Source organism: Cyprinus carpio, unplaced genomic scaffold (genome assembly GCF_018340385.1).
Source record: "Cyprinus carpio isolate SPL01 unplaced genomic scaffold, ASM1834038v1 S000000001, whole genome shotgun sequence".
In the NCBI taxonomy this organism is placed as follows: Eukaryota; Metazoa; Chordata; class Actinopteri; order Cypriniformes; family Cyprinidae; genus Cyprinus; species Cyprinus carpio.
The window spans coordinates 134,522-140,408 of NW_024872754.1; the positions used below are offsets into that span (position 1 = coordinate 134,522).

The following is a 5,887-nucleotide window of genomic DNA, read 5'->3' on the forward strand; positions in this document are numbered from 1 at the left end:
AAGCACGATACATGAAACATGAGTAAAAGTTTTGTTTTAACCATGCCACACTTTTCAAAGGCAAGTTTCATTCAGGTTTTTTATACATGAATTATACTACTGAAATCCCATAAAAAATACACTGGGGCCAGGGTTGTGCTTAACTGTTTTTTTTTTTTTTTTTTTTTTTGAGGGAAAAAAAAAAAATATATATATATATATATATATATATATATATATATATATATATATATACACAATGCTGTTTATGTCTCTCCTAGCATCAGTTCTTCCATTATACCACCATGTTCATATCAATGTTCATTATTGCTAAATTTCAGACACATGCCTACTCCTGAAATACTGTTGATTAATTTATTGTTTTATTTTATAAGGAGGCACAAACATCTTTAAAATGAGCTTGACCCAATATAGCTATTACAAATGTCTATACTAACTTAAAACTACATATACTAATAAAAATAAGTAATAGCCTGTCTACTCAAAAGAAAGGATTCCCACTTATTAAAGTCTGTCTGTTAACACACACACACAATAAATAAAAAAAATCACTACATAGCAGATTAAAGACTGAGAAACAAAGCATAAAAAGATAAATGAAAACCTACAAGACAAATACATGTCATAAATTCACCTACTAAAAAGCACACATTAAATAAACTGAACATTAATTATGGCTTACATTTTTTCTAGTAAAATGTCTACAGTTGTTCAGCAACATTCCCATTTTGCTGAGTATCTGATTAATCAGAGCTTGATGGTGACGTCTGTTCTCTCTTCTGTTGAAGACTTCTGGATCTGATGTCATAAACAAGAACAGCCACAGCAGCCACACCCACCAGAGCAGAGAGAACCAATCGGATCACAGCTTCAGTAAAAACCACAAGAGCAGATATGGTCTTGTGAGAGAAGAAAATAAAATAGTAAAAATGATTCAATCACACACAGACACATATAAATATATATGAAGTACCTGGACATGTGTGACAGAGTCCTCTGATGTCCAGATGTGCGGTCTGGTTAGTGAATGAATTGTTGAGCACACAGCTGTAGGAGTTTTTATCCTGATATTCCACCTCCAGAGGTAGAGAGAGACTGATGCCCTGATCAGACACACTGATGCTGGACAATAAACTGTGTCCTCTGAACCAGGAGACACTCACAGCACTCACATTCACCACTGAACACAACAATGAACAATTCTGCTGTGAGGATGATACATTTTGTGAAGAGATGCTGATGACAGGAACAGACAGACGAGCTTGAAAAAGAGAATAAATCTAATTCAGTATAAAGTGCTGTGATATTTGTCAGTTCATTGACATTTAAAACTGAACTAAAGTTGAAGAGAAACAAAGGGTATAAGATGTTGATTACAAAGCACAAATTAATCTGTCATCACAGTTGTCCATCATATTCTCAATAATTATGACAGTCTTTTGTCCAAAGATGTAGGCCTTTATAAAACAGTGTAAGTGTTCTACTCACCATAGACGGTAAGACTGAATGTGTAGAGTATGTTGTTGGTGATCTTCACTGTATAAAGTCCAGAGTCTGTGGTTCTGGTGTCTGTGATGGTCAGAGATCCAGTCTGATCCAGCTTCAGTCTGCCTCTGAATCTCCCATCAAGAGTATCATTATAAACTGTTTTCTCTCCGCTCTGTCTGTACATTAGAGCTATGATAACATTGATGTTAATACATTGCTGTATCTGATCATCTGTCTCAACTGTATTAACATCAATGTTAAGAGTGACTGATTCTCCCTCCATCACTGACACGGACTTCACTGCAACATCACCAAACACACCTGATCAACAAACACAACACTTACTCAGAATATGAAGATTTGGATTTTTTTTTACTGTTTTAAAAATTGTCATTGCAAAAAAAGTAATCATTAATTTCAATGTATAAGTCAGTAATGTGGAATAAAGTACTGTTTGATGTCACTGGAAAATAAAAATTACAAAATAGGACAAAGAACAAATAGCTGAGTATATTAGTCTTACAAAACATAAAAAAGAAAGAAGGAAGTAAGATAATGTTTGTGCATATGGACAAATGAAATACACAGAATTGAAAACACTTACCACTCCATAAGCTCAAACAGAAGAATATTAACATGTCAAATATTTTCTTTGCTATTCCGCTATGAATTAATAGAGAAGAGTTCCTAATTTTGTGATGGGTGCAATTTAAACACACGCACACACAACACTAGGCTTCAACAACATAAATGTCATAAACGTTGAATGTTTCATAATAAAGCTAGAAAGAGCTGAAGAAGACAGTGCTGCTTAGTAAAACTGTGCAGGCAGTGTGAATATACAGGCTTGTTTAAGCTGCACCTCTTTTGAGATGAGTTTTAGAGAAGGGGAGGAGTGAAATAATCAAGTGTTGCTGCAGAACCAAATGACGTCCAGATCTCAATCTCTGGATGTAATGGCTGAAGCTTGACGTGATGTGCAGCTGTATTTTCAGCATCATGACTCCAGTCTTCGGTGTCACATGATCTTCAGAAATCATTTCTAATATTTTAGTTTTACCGGGTTTCGGCATTGTAGAGCCTGCAGTCCTTTTCTATGGGAAGTCGTGGCCTAATGGTTAGAGAGTCGGACTTGCAATCCAAGGGTTGTGAGTTTGAGTATATGGGTTTTAGGAATTGTGGGTGGGGGGAGTGCATGTACAGTTCTCTCTCCACCTTCGGTTTGATGGTTTGGGTGTCGTTGAGGAAGGAATTGTGGGTGGGGGGAGTGCATGTACAGTTCTCTCTCCATGGCTGCCCACTGCTCCGGGTGTGTGTTCTGTTGTGGAAAAAGTTATTTCAGAGTCACTCAGATGAGGAATGCACAAGAGTCAGAGAGATGTCTCTTTGGTCTATGTTTATTATAACATGCGCATGGAACTCTCCTTGTGTCACCACAGCAGAGAGTTAAGTTCAGCATCATTTCACAACATTATATTCCATCCTCTATATGGCATCCCCACCCCTCTGCACGTACATTCGTGTCCAGAAATAATCTCTTTTCGCAGAATCGTGGCCATTTTATGTTTAATGTTTCCTAATTCGTAGAATCAGTGATTGACTCTATTGGTCTTCTGAGTAGAGTGTCCTATTGGGGCTGTCTGTCACTCTCAAAGAAGGTGAGGGAAACCACAAGAGGATAAACATTCGTCATTTTACTCTAATCTTTCTCTCAATTCTGCTAACTTGGCAAATAGTACAGACAACATGAGTAAATATAATGCTGTTAGTGAAACACATGACATTTGTACTAAGACAAATGACTCATTTTGCCATGGCTTGCTAAGCAAGGTTTTTATCATTCTCTCACTTGTCGTGATCTTTCAATTCACTCATGATTAGAACAAAACAGCTATTGTGAATTACTGTAAGTGAGGGCTGTCGGCCTTAAAGCGTCTCTTTTGCGAATAGAAAACATTTGATTATATTGTACACATACTGCACACAGAAATGATTATATTTTATTTTCCCTAACAGTTCACAGTTTGTGTGTGTTCACTGCTCTGTGTGTGTGCACTTCGGATGGGTTAAATGCAGAGCACGAATTCTGAGTATGGGTCAACATACTTGGCTGAATGTCACGTCACTTCACTGAATTCTGAGTATGGGTCACCATACTTGGCTGATGATTATTGCCGATGTTGTAAACATTTATGTTGCTCAATATTTCTGAATCTTGTTCTTGTGGTTATTTTTGTTGGTTATTTTTGTTTGATCGGTTTTGTTATTGGGATATGTTTACTGTAATGGATTTGTGATGGTTATTTTTGTCAGAGCGCTTTAGTTCATCAGAAATAGAATGGGCATCAGTTTACTGTAATGTGTTTTTGTGTTGTTTTGGTATTTGTGAATCTTAAGTATATTCATTATCTGCTTTACATCTACCTGGCACTGGAAGACCTTTCACACACTTGTCACTTATATGCTTAGAGCAGAACCATCGATCATGGTATCCACTGCTTCATAAGTGTGATTGAATATGTAACACTGTAAAACCTGACAAGTCACAGTAACTCAAACCGTTTGAGTAAACACATGTAAGTTTTAAAACTTTGCAATTATGTAATCAAGTGATTAATTAAGTGCTGATTGAGCTTTAGTGATGAACAGCTGCTGTTAACAAACAGCATCACCAGCTCCACTTATTAATAACCAGACTGACTTTTTTCTGTCAGACGTCTACAGAAGATCTTATTGAGAATTAACTAAGGTTTAGATGTTGATTTATTGTTTCATTTGAAGTAACCATGTTAGAGATCAGTGTTTGCTTAATTTGGGCTCTTGACCCTTGATTTCTGTCTTAGATTATTATTTTTTGGATGTTGTAACAATGTGTTTTTGAAACATGTTTGTTATTACTCAAAAAACCCAGAGAAAATATGATCAGGTATTGGTTGTTATACAGCATATTGGTGATGATAATCATCAATTATGGAGCTGTTTAGAGTTCAAAATCTTACTAAATAGGTGTTCTATGGTTAGTTCAGTTGATTACAATGAAAGCCATTCAAAAACTCAGTGGTTCTTTCATAATCAATTAATATAAAGAACTTTCAAAACAGTTTGGTTTTCTATGGTGTTAACTAGTCACACACAGACATCAATAATCAGAATATGAACCTCAACAATGGTTACGAAAAAAAAAAACATGCTGCAATGCATGCTGGGTACTATTGTAGTACAAAACTCATCCATGGCTCCCAGCATGCTCTGCTGCATTGTTTTTTTTTTTTTTTTTTTTTTTTATGGTGACCATTGTTGAGGTTCATATGCTGATTATTGATGTCTGTGTGACTAAGTGATACCACAGAAAACCAAACTGTTTGGAAAGTTTTTTATATTAACTGATTATCACAGAACCACTACCTCTTAGAATCACTTTAAAGGAGAAGTTCACTTTTAAAAAAACTTTTGCTGATAATTTACTCACCCCCATGCATTCCAAGATGTCCATGTCTTTCTTTCTTCAGTCGAAAAGAAATTAAGGTTTTTGATGAAAACATTCCAGGATTTTCCCCCATGTAATGGACTCTAATGGGACCCAAACGGTTCAAGGTCCAAATGACAGTTTCAGTGCAGCTTCAAATGGCTTTAAACGATACCAGACGATGAATAAGGGTCTTATCTAGTGAAAACGATCGGTCATTTCCAAAATAAATAAAAAAGTTTAAGTTTTATAAGCACAAACGCTGGCCTTGCTCTGTACTGTGATGCGCGTTGAAGACGTCACGTAATACGCAATTACGTTGAAAAGGTCAAGCTTGACGTAGGCGGAAGTACCGTGTCAGTGTTTACAAGTTGAACGTGCAAAGAAAATTAAACGCCGTTTACAAAAAAAAGGAAGTTAAAAGGTAAAACAACGATGTCTGACGATTTTGAACTTAGAAGAGAAGATGAGATGGAGTTTTTCGCCCTGCCCTACCTTTTTGAACCGGAATACACAGAGGAAGAAATTAGGCAGATGGACGAGAATGCTGCGGTGACACACACCTCTCAAGCATCGGGCAGACGAAGATCTAACGAGACGTGGTGGTGCACATGTGGCAAATGCCAACCATTGCCAACAGAGGAAGAATCTCAATGCTGCCACGACTGGACCATTTCAATCCCGCCATTAGAATCAATCATTGAGTCAGCTGGTGAGACCCTGTTTACATCTCGCTGCATTACCCAACAAAATGGATTTCCACCGTTACTGAGCAACAGCGTGTTAGAGGTGTTTTTTAGTTTGCCCAAAATTTACTGGAGACGCCGTCCGAGGCCCCAAGGACCTGGTGGCACCCTAACAGTTGAGTAAGTATCGCGTGTAGTATGATTATTACATATACATATGTTATTATTTTTCATATTTTAACGTTAA

The 5,887-nt window shown here is 36.8% G+C and overlaps 1 pseudogene; it reads right to left on the bottom strand.

Moving 5' to 3' along the window:
• Positions 1-330: 330 nt before the first annotated feature.
• Positions 331-2,489, bottom strand: LOC109057912 (annotated as a pseudogene).
• Positions 2,490-5,887: the final 3,398 nt, after the last annotated feature.